The 14,451-nt window shown below is 46.0% G+C and overlaps 1 protein-coding gene and 1 pseudogene across 1 annotated transcript in view; one reads left to right on the top strand and one right to left on the bottom strand.

The window, feature by feature from the left end:
* Window positions 1-14,451, top strand: part of LOC141111800 (hemicentin-1-like) — a 247,029-nt gene that overhangs the window by 136,927 nt on the left and 95,651 nt on the right. The window lies entirely within an intron of this gene.
* LOC141112887 (uncharacterized) lies at window positions 7,642-9,137 on the bottom strand (annotated as a pseudogene).

Raw genomic sequence — 14,451 nt, 5'->3', positions numbered from 1 at the left:
TTGATTGCCCAATAAAAAACACAGCACCATACGAGTACACAAAGGATACTTCTGTTCTACAGTTGATGGTAAACGTGAAGCATAGGCTACAGGTCTTTGTTTTCCAAAATAGTCTTGGGTGAGTGCAACAGACAAAGTACTAAGGCCTACATGTGGATAGAGTCTGTATTCTTTGTTGGGGTCTGGTGATGCTAATGAAGGGGCATTGCCTAAAGTTTCCTTTAATGCTTCAATAGCTTGTGTGTGCTCTGATTTCCATTTCCATTCATCTTGCTTCAGCAGATCATACAAACACTCTGTTAATGATGCATAATGAGGCACAAACTCCCTGCAGAAACCTGTCATGCCTAAGAATTGTCTCAGACTTTTTTCATCAGTGGGCAAGGGTAGCTTACCTATCAGCTCGACCCTTTGTTCATTGATACTTCGCCCTGACTGTGCTACAGTAACACCCAGAAATTGGACTTCTTGCTTTCCCAATAGGAATGAGCCGAACACCCCCCGGTTCGGTTCGCACCAGAACCTGCGAACGGACCGAAAGTTCGCACGAACGTTAGAACCCCATTGACGTCTATGGGACTCGAACGTTCGAAATCAAAAGTGCTCATTTTAAAATCTAATTTGCATGGTATTGTCCTAAAAAGTGTTTGGGGACCCGGGTCCTACCCCAGGGGACATGTATCAATGCAAAAAAAACTTTTAAAAACGGCCGTTTTTTCGGGAGCAGTGATTTTAATGATGCTTAAAGTAAAAAAAAAAAAAAAGTGAAATATTCCTTTAAATATCGTACCTGAGGGGTGTCTATAGTATGCCTGTAAAGTGACGCGTGTTTCCCGTGTTTAGAACAGTCCCTGCACCAAATGTCATTTTTAAAGGAAAAAATCTCATTTAAAACTGCTTGCGGGTTTAATGTAATGTCGGGTCCTGGCAATATGGATGAAAATCAGTGAGACAAACGGCATGGGTACCCCCCAGTCCATTACCAGGCCCTTTGGGTCTTGTATGGATATTAAGGGGAACCCCGCACCCAAATTAAAATAAGGAAAGGTGTGGGGCCACCAGGCCCTATATACTCTGAACAGCAGTATACAGGCTGTAGGTTTGTTGTTAAGTAGAATCTCTTTGTAATTTTGAACTGGTACATTTTTAACGTGTTTAGCTCCAGCCAAAAAATCTTTTTTAAGCTTTTTGGAAAACATAGGAAAGGGTTATCACCCCTGTGACATTTGTTTTGCTGTCTTTCCTCCTCTTCAGAAGATTTCACCTCACTTTTTGTCCCAATGGATTGGAAAGCATCAGTGGAAAGGAGAAATGTTTTTCCCATATTAACTCTTACAGGAGAGAATTTCCCTTCCTAGGGGTAGATTTCACTTCCTGTTGTCTCCTTCCATTTGCAAGTAGGAGTCGTTTGTAAGTTAGTTGTTTGAAAGTAGGGTCCTGCCCTATATACTCAGCAGAAATTTGGGCCTTAGGTGTTGCTGTGGCCACAACACTGTAAGCCCTCACAGGGCTCTGCTGTGAAATATTAGATCAAGAATTGTAATTACATGCCCCTGTTGAACAGGAGCTGAAAAATTAGGCCTTAGGCACTGGTGCTGGTGCCACAACACTGCAACCCCTCACAGACACTCTAGTTGGAATGCAGGAACGAGCCCTGCTGCAAAGTATTGCATCAAAAATTGTAATTACACGCCCCTGTTAAACAAGGGCTGAAAAATTGGGCCTTAGGCACTGGTGCTGGTGCCACAACACTGCAACCCCTCACAGACACTCTAGTTGGAATGCAGGAACGAGCCCTGCTGCAAAGTATTACATCAAAAATCGTAATTACACGCCCCTGTTAAACAGGGGCTGAAAAATTGTGCCTTAGGCACTGGTGGTGGCACCCAGAACCAAAAATGTTCTTACAAGCTATCAGCGTGATGATTGAGGAGGAAGAGGATAATTACTCAGGGATAGTCACTCAGCATCAGCATAGGCAGTCTTTGAAGGGATCTGAGATTTCAAAAAAAATTATTCGGTTACATCAGCATCAGGTGCTTGGTAGCTGGTGGTGATCCAAGACTCATTCATTTTTATGAAGGTCAGTCGATCGACCGAGTCAGTGGACAGACGCACCCTGTGATCGGTTACCACGCCTCCAGCAGCACTGAATGTGCGTTCCGAAAGAACGCTGGATGCAGGACAGGCCAGTAGCTCAATTGCATACTGTGCAAGCTCTGGCCAGTGATCCATCCTCAAGACCCAGTAACCCAGAGGATTTTCGGTGGGAAAGGTGTCCAAGTCTGATCTTGCCCCTAGGTATTCCTGCACCATGTAAAACAGACGCTGGCGATGGTTGCTGGAACCGATCATACCTTGGGGCTGCGGACCAAAAAATTGTCTGAATGCATCGGTCAGACGGCCACCTTCTCCACCGCTCCTTCTTTGACTGACCGAAGCCTCAGCAACACGTTGTCCAGAAACAGGAGTTTGTAACCTCCCAGTCTCTGGGAACGCGTTGCACAGACCTTTCTGCAAGGCCTCCCGAAGATGTTTCATCCTCTGCTCCCTCTGCGATGGCAAGATAAGGTCCACAACCTTACCCTTGTAACGTGGATCAAGGAGGGTTGCCAGCCAGTATTGGTCCTTCTCCTTGATACCACGAATACGAGGATCCTTACGCAGGCTTTGCAGGATCAGGGAGGCCATGCAGCGTAGGTTTGCTGAGGCATTCGGTCCGGAGTCCTCTGGGTCACTAAGGACGACATGGTCCGCAGCCACCTCCTCCCAGCCACGTACAAGTCCATGTGTTTCTTGGGACTGATCCCTTAAAGACTGCTGCTGATGCTGAGTGCCAGGCTCCACCTCCATACTGACACAATCTTCCTCCTCCTCCTCCTCTTCCTCCTCGTCCTCTTCCTGTGTGATCGGCGGGCACGCAGGAACACTGTCTGGATAAAGGGGGCCTTGAGAGCTAAGGAAGTCCTCCTCTTCCTACCTCTGTTCTGCCTCAAGTGCCCTGTCCATTATTCCACGCAGCGTGTGCTCCAACAGGTGGACAAGGGGGACAGTGTCACTGATGCATGCACTGTCACTGCTCACCATCCTCGTGGCCTCCTCAAATGGTGACAGGACAGTGCATGCATCCCTGATCATGGCCCACTGGCGTGGGGGAAAAAAAACCAAGCTCCCCTGACCCTGTCCTGGTGCCATAGTCGCACAGGTACTCATTGATGGCCCTCTGCTGCGTGTGCAGCCGCTGCAGCATGGCCAACGTTGAGTTCCACCTGGTGGGCATGTCACAGATTAGGCGGTTCTTGGGCAGGTTAAACTCCTTTTGGAGGTCCGTCAGCCGAGCACTGGCATTATATGACCGGCGGAAATGCACACAGACTTTCCTGGCCTGCCTCAGGACATCCTGTAAGCCCGGGTACCTGCCCAAGAACCGCTGCACCACCAAGTTAAGGACGTGAGCCAAACAGGGCACATGGGTCATTTGTCCCTGTTGGAGGGCAGAGAGGAGGTTGGTGCCATTGTCGCAAACCACCATACCTGCCTTAAGTTGGCGTGGTGTCAACCACCTCTGAACCTGCCCCTGCAGAGCTGACAGAACCTCTGCCCCAGTGTGGCTCCTGTCCCCCAAGCACACCAGCTCAAGCACCGCATGGCATCTTTTGGCCTGCGTACTTGCATAGCCCCTTGAACGACTACGGAGCACCGCTGGTTCCGAGGAAGAGGCCATGGAGGAAGAAGAAGAGGAGGGGGTGGAGGAGAGAGGTGTGTCACAATCATTAGCATTTTGGAGGCGTGGTGGCGGAACAACCTCCAACACTACTGCACCTTGTCCTGCATCCTTCCCAGCTGCCAGCAGAGTCACCCAATGCGCCGTGAAACTTAGGTAACGTCCCTGTCCATGCCTGCTGGACCATGAGTCAGCGGTAATATGCACCTTACCGCTGACCGCCCTGTCCAGCGAGGCATGGACATTGCCTTCCACATGCTGGTAGAGAGCCGGAATTGCCTTCCGTGAGAAAAAGTGGCGTTTGGGTACCTGCCACTGAGGAACCGCACATTCCACAAACTCACGGAAGGGGGCAGAGTCTACCAACTGAAAAAGGCAGCAGTTGAAGTGCTAGCAATTTTGCCAAGCTAGCATTCAACCGTTGGGCATGTGGATGGCTGGGAGCAAACTTCTTTCGGCGGTGCAGCAGCTGGGGCAGGGAAATTTGCCTGGTACAATCTGACGTCGGTGTACCAAAATCAGATTGCCCACAAGTACGTGGCTGTGACACACCTAATTCTACACCTTTATTCCTCTCAGTGCAGGTCTCAGAGAGGACTGAAGGTCTAGTGGGGTTGGAAATCTCAGCTGATGAGGAGCAAGCAGAGGTCCTCTTTGTTCTTTGGTGTGGGTCTTTTAGATACGCTTGCCAACGAACTGCATGGCAGGTCAACATATGTCTGGTCAAGCATGTGGTACCCAAGCGGGAGATGTTTTGGCCACGCGAGATACGCTTGAGACATATGTTGCAAATAGCAGCGGTGCGATCTGATGCACTCGTCTCAAAAAAGGCCCACACCAAAGAACTTTTTGAATAACGCGCAGAGACTGCAGCGCCCTGCACATGTGGAGCTTTGGGGTGTGATGCAGTCAATGTGCTGCCCTTAGGCTGGCCCCTGGAGGGCATCCTGCCTCGTTGGTGATGTGCCGCCTCCTCCTCCTCCTCCTCCTCCTCTCTCCTATCAGGCACCCACGTTGAGTCAGTGACCTCATCATCCCCTCCCTCCTCATCACTGGAGCAAACCTGGCAGTATGCTGCAGCAGGGGGAGCATGACTGCCAGATTGCTGTCCTTCTTGGGCACCCCCTCTGTCCGTGCTCATGTTACTGCCTTCATCGAGCTCAGTATCATCATCAGAGCCTTCCAAACGCTGGGCATCCTCCTGGAGCATGTACCCAACACTGTGGTCAAACAGTTCGAGGGACTCCTCAGGAGGACATGGTGGGGCTAGGGAAGGAGTCACTGATGACATTGAGCCAAGGGAAGAGGCCGCTGCTTTGCCAGACAAAGTACCCTGGGCATGGGTGAGAGAGGATGAGGAGGATGAGGACGGCTTGGTCATCCACTCGACCAAGTCTTCCGCATGTTGCGGCTCAACATGGCCAGCTGCCGAAAAAAAGGCCAAGCGTGTCCCATGGCCACGTGCTGATGAGGATGCACCGTCTCCACGACCAGCACTAGACACAGAGCCTGCTTGCCCTCTCTTATTGGCTTGTGACTGTCTGCCTCTCCTTCTTGGCCTTCCAGACATACTAATGGCCTGTAGCTGCACTAAGCTGGGATATATATATATATATATATATATATATATATGTACTGATACTGCAGCTAGCAAAATCAACTGCCTGCCTGTAGTATGAGAACACCACCAACCTTCTACAGGTAGCTTTAGCTGAACACTGTGAGCAGGACGCACCCCACTAACTTGTAGGTTTAGCTGAACACTGTGAGCAGGGCGCACCCCACTAACTTGTAGGTTTAGCAGAACACTGTGAGCAGGACGCACTGCACTAACTGTAAATAGTCTAGCTGCCTGACTGTGGTACTAATAGGATCAAAAGAACACCAGCAATTTTCTTTAAAATACTGTAACAAGACAAGCCTGCCTGTCAGTAAGAAGATAACAGGAACGGATCTAGCTGAACACTGTGAGCAGGACGCACCCCACTAACTTGTAGGTTTAGCTGAACACTGTGAGCAGGACGCACCCCACTAACTTGTAGGTTTAGCAGAACACTGTGAGCAGGACGCACTGCACTAACTGTAAATAGTCTAGCTGCCTGACTGTGGTACTAATAGGATCAAAAGAACACCAGCAATTTTCTTTAAAATACTGTAACAAGACAAGCCTGCCTGTCAGTAAGAAGATAACAGGAACGGATCTAGCTGAACACTGTGAGCAGGACGCACTGCACTAAATGTAAATAGTCTAGAAGATAACAGGAACGGATCTAGCTAAACTGAATACAGTGTATATATATATATATATATATATATATATGCAACACCTGGGATGCATATATATACACAATACACTTTAAGTGCAGCTAACTGACTGACTGTTCTGCCTAATCTAGCTAACTCAAATGAAATGACACTGTCTCTCTCTCTCTCTCTCTCTCTAAGCACACCGGAACACACTGCACAGGGCCGCCGTGCAGGCAGCCTTATATAGTGTGGGGCGTGTACTAAATCCCCTGAGCCATAATTGGCCAAAGGCTCCTTGGCTTTGGCCAATTATGGCTCTCTGTTAAGGCGGCGCTGTGATTGGCCAAGCATGCGGGTCATAGTGCATGCTTGGCCAATCATCAGCAAGCAATGCACTGCAATGCCGCAGTGAATTATGGGCCGTGACGCGCCACACGAATTTGGCGCGAACGGCCCATATCGTTCGCAATTCGGCGAACGATCGAACAGCCGATGTTCGAGTCGAACATGGTTTCGACTCGAACACGAAGCTCATCCCTATTTCCCAATTGTATTTTCTTTGGATTAACTTTCAGACCTGCTTCTCTCAAAAGCAATAACATTTCACTCACATCGTTCACATGCTCCTCCATAGAGGCTGACCCAATCAAAATGTCATCAACATATGAAATTACTCTTTCAGGTTTTGAAAATTTATCAATCACTTCTTTCATATGTGAGTGAAATATTGCTGCACTGTCTTTGTAGCCTTGCGGAAGAACTGTCCAATAATATTGAAGGCCCGCCCAGCTGAAGGCTGTTTTGTATTGACATGTTGGGTCAAGGGGTAAATTCCAATAACTGTTACTGATATCAATGACCGTAGACCATTTCATTTCTGGCATCAACTTGGCAATCATTTCAGGGTAAGCTGCTACTACAGGTGCCATACTTTTAGCATATTTGTTTAAGGCACGGTAATCTATCGTCAGCCTGAACAACCCATCGGGTTTGATGACTGGCCAGGCTGGCGAATTGCATATTGATGTACCCCTTTTTAATGTACCTTGCGCCTCCAATTGTTTTATAGCTTCTGTTATAGGTTTAATGGCCTCTTTTGGAACTGGGTATTGCTTGAGAAGTGCCGGATCATATCCTTCCAATAAAATCATTGTATTCATCCTACCACAATCTTGTTTATGTTTAGCCATTATGTCTTCAAATTCACCCATTAGACTATCCCAACAGGGGTCCCAATCTCCATGTAACACACCGACGGGCTTTACTGCTGCTGTTACCAATTCCATGGGAGGATGCCACACATGACCCAATCCGTCATTTTCAGGCATCATGTTTGCAAGATCAACCACCAGACCCTGCTGTACACAGACATCAGCACCAATTATGTCCTGATTTTGACAAACAACATCACACTTCCACTTCTCTCCCCCTATTTGCATCTCAACACCACGCACAAAAGGAGCTTCAATGGAATGTCCAGTGACACCTGTTATTTTAATTTTCTCATTTCCAGGGACAACTGATTTACTAAAACTAATGGCTGCCCCACTATCTAACAGCACATTTACACAAGTTCCCCCTAATGTTACATCAACAGTGGGCCGCCCCCAGGAGTCTAATGTTAAATCAGTTAAGAATCGGCAGGAAGGGGCATGGGGGGCTCGGAACCCCTAACAATGACTGGTAGAGGGAGACACAGCACTTTCTTTTTCTACTGTTGCTACTTTGACCCCTCCTGCTTTTATTTTTTTCATTTCTTCCTGTATCTTATATAGCTCCTCTTGCAAACGATCTCTCTCACTTCTTATTTCACTAAACGGCACCCAAGGCTGTTTACTAGGCTTTCCTCTGGATTCTGGCCTCCTATAACTACCTGAAGTGTTATAAGATCTTCCTCTCCAGGGTCCTGAATCATCTCTATTTTGCTGACCCTCGACTCTAAAAATTCTAGCTGCATCAACCACAAGACTGTCCTCTCTGCACTTTCTCCTCCACACATTATCCGCTCTTAACAAAATATCACTATAATCATTGGATCAGGTGTAACAGATAAAATGCCTTCCCTGACATCACCATCCAATGCTTCTAATAACATTGCCCTATGAACCAAACCACCACGCTCAAAACCAGGATTCCCATTCATCACATATCCCATCACAATGCTAATTCTATCTGCAAGTTCATATGGGCATTCATCCTTCATTTGCCTAATTTTTCCCTGACAAGGACACATTTGTCGTCACACCATACAATGCTTTCAATAGTTCCTTTAAAACATCCTTAGTTTTATGACGCTGGCCACAATTTTGCAAAATCCGTGCCCTCAATCCGTTACCTACACTTTTCTGCAAAATTCTAGTTAGGTCCTCCACATTCAAGTTGTATGTGTCTCTGACTCTCTGCAAATCACAGAACCATTTATGAACCTGTTTACATCATAGCGGGGTACCTGACCTATCTCCCTTATAATAGCTTCCATCTCCTGTGGCGTTAGTTGTTTTGTAATCAATTTAATTTCACTTGAATCGTCAGTGTTCAATACAGTTGTTGTAGTGGTAGGAGCTGCTGGTATGCATGGGGCTGCATGTAACTCATCCCAGGGATATATTGGCTTATAATCTTTGGCATCAGGCTTTATTTTAGAGGTATCATTTTGATGCGTGTAACTTGATTTTTCTGCCAATTTATAAGCAATGTTAGCAGCATGTTTACACTCCTCCAACTGTTTCTCAACAATTTGTATTTTTACTGACAATTCCTCATTTACCCGACTTAAATCATCACATAATTTTGCCTTTTCAATCAATGCCTCCCCAGTAGTGATAGCGTGCAACCTGAGATCTGATATCCTCTCATTCAACCCTTTCTCCATTTCCTCATATCTCTGAGTCTGTTCTGGAATTTTCTGCTTTTTTTCCTTAATCTCCTCTATTAATTCTGTACAACAAGACAGTAGTCCCTGAATAATGATACCCTTACGTTTCTTTTCTTTAGTTTTCTTATCAAAGACATTATCGGATAAAAAGCATTTCATTAAATCCCATGACTGTCTATATTCTTGGGGAATCTCATAAGGCCCCCCATGACTTTTTATATAATTTAGCAGCCATATATTCACATCCTCTCCCTTAGTGCTATTGCCACCACCAGACACAGCCAAAGCCATTGTAAAGAATATAATGACAAAAAAATAAAAAATAAAAAAAATTGCTATTTAAAAAATAATGAACAAGGCATACTTACCAATTGTTAGGTTTCCTAGAACTTCCTTCCTGGGTCCTCACGGTCTTCTGTCACCTCACAGGATTGTTGTCACCACCGACTTCTGTTACTAAGTCCGAAAATGCTCTTCTGGTCACTTGAACGGCACCAATGTAGTGATTTAATATATTGGGTGATATTAGTAGTGGTATAGTGGTATCGTAGGTATGATAATTAATTAGTAAGTACTCTTCCGCAGCAACCCAATTCTTCCAGAGAGATGCACTTTATTGACTTCCAACACAGAACAAAGTCCAAAGTCCACAGGTGACAAAAAAATCCGACAGAGTATATAATTCAAAGTCCCATGTTCTTAGGTCTGTGTGTGCATACACAGACAAGCCTCACTTAAACTATAGACTGAATGCCGTGTTATATTCACCAGGCATTGAATGGCTGAGCAATTTCATTGGCCGTTTCAATTCAGGACTTTGATAAGCTTTAGTCTATCAAACAGACAACAACCCCCAGCCGTGAACAGCCGTGAACCACCCCAATTTGCACTCCCGCATATCAACATCAACAAGTCCCCTTTAGATATCTGTAATTAGATTAACAGATACCACCTGAACACCCTTTTGAGCCCTTGGAATACCTACATTCCTAATCTGCATTCCTGCATATCAACAAGCCCCCCTGATATATTAGCCCCACAGGAGGGAGCCTCCGCTAGGCCAACCCAAAACACTCCCTGATCCCATTGTTACCCCCTCAAGTCTAATTACCATCAATAAATACTTCTTCTATGGTCCTTTAAACAATGTACCCTTTGAAATGTTCAATTAGGTTAACAGCCCATACCTCACACCCCTAGGTAGACTTGCATAAGACCAACACATCAAAGGGTTTTCAGCTGTTATATTAAAATTGAGTTGGCTTGGACAAATCGACCATTGTCAACTCAATTCTGGCCTGGTTAATATAATAATGTCCCACATAAATCGGTGAACATATTACAACACTAGAAAGCTTCTCACTTATCCTGGTTGACCTTTGAACCTGATGCCTCTGCATACTGCCCTATCACTGAGACCACCTCCTGCGCCTCCGCAGTCCCAGAGATAAAAACAGAAACATCATCAGCATAGGCCACAACCTTCAAAGGAGGCTCACCAGCGATGCCTAAAGGTACCCCACACAAAGGTCCACTCTCTAGCCTTCTAATGAAGGGGTCGATTGCAAACACATATAGCAGAGGACTCAATGGACACCCCTGACGCACACCCGAGCCAACCGTAAAGGGCTGCCCGACCCAACCATTAACCAGAGGAAAGCTTTCAGCCCCTTTGTACAAAATCTTGAGCCAATCAATGAAACCCCCCTCCAGGCCATATTTGTCAAGAAGGAGCCACAAGTACTCATGATTAACCCGATCAAAGGCCTTAGCCTGATCCAATGTCAGCAAAAATTTACCCCAACCAGCAGCCCTACAACACTCCAAGGCCTTCCGGACCGCTAACACCGCTGAGAAAGTGCTTCTACCTTGGACCGAACAGTGCTGGTGGCGGGATAACAAACTGCCTGCCACTGGTGATAATCGCCAGAAGAAACCTTTGCCAGTATCTTTCTATCGACATTAAAAAGGCTAATGGGGCGCCAATTCCCAATCATCGAAGGATCTTTACCCTTTGACAGAAGGATCACTGCAGATTGCCTCATGGAGGGAGGGAGAGAACCCTCATTCAAACAGCCATTAAAAACCTCCGCAAGGTAGGGAGCCAGGATCGTCTTAAAACATTTATAGAACTCGGCTGTCAAACCATCTGGCCCTGGAGTTTTCTTGATGGCTAGTTTATCAATAGCCTGGATTACCTCATCTGATCTGTCAAATTCATCAAGGAAACATTACTTTCCAGTCCTGGTGTAGAGTCCAAAAAACCCAACATCCTTGTCCGATCAAGGTTCCTTCCTCCCAAGAGATCGGCATAGTATGACCTGACAACCTCCAGGATCCCTGACCTAGACTTCGTCAGAGAGCCCGTACTGTCCCTCAGGCCATTGACCGTCTTAACTGCTATGCTCTGTTTACAGTTCTGATAAGGGTCAGGTGAATGGTATTTCCCGTAATCCCTCTCCTGAACCAAAGAGGCGTGCCGGTCATATTGATGTCTCCTAAGGAGGAGCTTCACCTCAGAGATCGCCCCAGAATCTCCTCCATTCGAAACAAGGCGGTCAAGTTTCCTCCGCAAACGCTGGTAGGTGATATACTTATCTTGCTGCTTCTTTCTTCCTATGGCCTTGAAAAGCCCAATAGTCCGCTGTTTAACAAGCTCCCACCATTCTGAATTGCTGTTGCAAAAGTCTAGGATCGTTACCTGTGCTTGAAAAAAATCCTCAAAGGATTGTCTTACTCTCTCGTCTTCCAGGAGGGCCGAATTCAATCTCCAGATACCCCTCCCCCTAGGTGGCATGTCTGGGGCATTCAGAGTCACAGATAGAATACAGTGATCAGAAAACTCCACTGCCCGACACACAGGTGCCGAAAAAGTGGAGTCTCCCTTTAAAAAAAAAACCTATCTATCCTACTCTGACTACTACCTCGCTGAAAAGTGAACCCCGTGCTGTCTGGGCAGCGCTTAATGTGCGCATCTACCAGACCTGCTTCCCTAACTATCGCATTAAGAAAAAGGGTGTCATAGCCCAGCTTATCTCTGAAACCTCTCCTGTCTTTAGACTTAGTAATGGTGTTGAAATCACCTCCAAAGATAACCTGCTGGGCTGTAAAAAGAAAAGGCTTAATCTTTGTAAAGAAGCATTTCCTGTCCCACTTCGTCTGGGGACCATAGATGTTAATCAGGCGCAAGTCCTGCCCCTTCACAGAGACGTCTAAGACCATGCATCTCCCTATCTCTACCTCAATTACCCGCCGGCACGTCACCATACCAGAAAGAAGGACTGCAACTCCGCTGTAAAGCTCGGCCGCAAGAGACCAAAATGAGGGACCATGTCTCCACTCCTTCTTTGCCAGATGTATATCGGCCAGACTACTCAGATGGGTTTCTTGCAAAAACAAAATGTCAGCATCAAACTCGCTGAGCAAAAATAAGGCCATATGACGAGCACTTACTGATCTTAAGCTGGCAACATTAATGGTTTCCACTTTTAACGGAGTGGGAACTGCCATTAGGGTAGTTGAGGCAGCCGTTTCTTAGCCTGACTACTCCCTCTTCCTGGAGAACCAGCGCGCTTCATTGCACCCTGGCACTCCTCATCAATACAGGATACAGAACTTAATGAGTCCCATTCATCATCATCAGACAGGACCTTAAACTTATTTTCCAAAGGCAAAACTTTAGGATTTAAGGTAACTGAACCCCTTTTTTTCCTTATTTTGCCCCTCCTCCTCATATCCTCCAACCACCCAATATCATCCTTAGACAAACCAGACTCAACAGCTTCCCCACATCTATCCTCCCCTTCACCCCCCCCACTCTCCCTTCTGTGCCTATTATGAGGGGTTCACACCATCCCTGTGCTGAGTTCTTCTTTACAAGTGTGGTCTCAGATCTGGACATTCCTCTTTAGGGGTCCAATCACTGACTGACACCCTTTCCTTCCCAGATTACTTTATATCTCTTCCAAACTGTTGAGCAGATCAGTACATTCTCTGCATTAATTTAAGGTGGCCATAGAATAGATGATTACTTTTTATTTTCATTCCTACGGCCACCTTAAATGAGTGCAAAGAATGTACTGATCTGCTCAACAGTTTGGAAGAGATATAAAGTAATCTGGGATGAAAAGGGTGTCAGGCAGTGATTGGAATGGTGGAGGCTGCAGGATGTGAGCAGTGAAGATCTATACAAACAGGAGATAGTGAAGGGGGGAGGATTGGTGTGATAGGGAAGGTGTACAGATGTGGATTACATGGAGAGAGGGGAAGTTGGAGATTAAAAGTGCTGCTGTAAAGTCACTCAGGACACAGTAATAATAGCCCCTTCCGCCCCCTCCCCCCTTAGTCCTGGCATGTACTGTACCTGGAGATTTCTGTGTGATCCCTCTGGATGCTGAGTCCGTGTCACAGGGAGATGAATGGACAGCTGCACGGACCTATCGCTCCCTGTCTGCCCTGAGCCGTTCTTCTAATGGTGATTTCCTCCTCACTTGCTGAAGGAGACAGACAGCCTGTGAGCCAATGACGCCGCAGGTCCGATTAAAGCCCCACCCTACGGACCCAATCAATTACAACCACAGGGAACCTAATGCTAGAGGTGGAGTTTTCGGGGCGCAGACCTTATAGCCCCAAGCACACTCTAAACTACGCCAATAGAGCTTCTTAGCCCCAATCACGTGTTTACACACAAGTCATGCCTCCAATAGCACCCCTGTGTCCGCGCCCTTAATACACCCACTTAAAGGGACACTTTCAAAAAAAATGTTTTCATTTTTTTCTCCATTTTTTTTTTTTTTAAATACGTAGCCCCTGTGCCCCCTATTGACAGGCCGCCACTGATTGTATATCCCTGTATTGGAATCAAGACGATTGTTTGGGGCTTTATAAGAGGTAAAGACCATTAGGTCATATATCTCCATCCCTATCTAGTGGAAATAACATGGAAGGGGAAAATAAATGGGAACAAGTGGGATTTTATATGAATCATGCAGTCTCAGGGACTACCAACTATCAATAGTATAATTGTTTATATATATATACGGTATATACAGTAGGACCATAATAGGTAAGATACAATTGATAAATGATGGTGGTAATATGACCCCTGGATATGATCTGAAATACACCTAGGCATGTATAAGGTACACAGTCTCAGGGACAACCAGCCATCAATAGTATAAATATAAATGTTTATTATAACACAATAGGACCATGATTGATAGAGTAAAAGCAATAATTAATAGTGGTAGTATAACCCATAATTTCATCTATATACACATATAAGTTGATTGTTTACATAGCAGAACAGTATATGCAATGATGGGAATGTCCTCCAGACTTGCTAGTCTGCCAAATGTGATAGGGAAGAGACCCTGGGTATGGTATCTCAATCCTATATCACAAATTAAATATAAAATGTATAAAGTATATGTCCTTGTATGTTGCGGTCGTTCAGGTGCTTATCTAATAGTTTCTTGAAACTATCAATGCTCCCCGCTGAGACCACCGCCTGTGGAAGGGAATTCCACATCCTTGCCGCTTTTACAGTAAAGAACCCTCTACGTAGTTTAAGGTTAAACCTCTTTTCTTCTAATTTTAATGAGTG

Source organism: Aquarana catesbeiana, linkage group LG11 (assembly GCF_042186555.1).
Source record: "Aquarana catesbeiana isolate 2022-GZ linkage group LG11, ASM4218655v1, whole genome shotgun sequence".
Taxonomy (NCBI): Eukaryota; Metazoa; Chordata; class Amphibia; order Anura; family Ranidae; genus Aquarana; species Aquarana catesbeiana.
The sequence above is the reverse complement of the archived record's forward strand: the minus strand, read 5'-3'. Positions and strand labels throughout refer to the sequence as shown.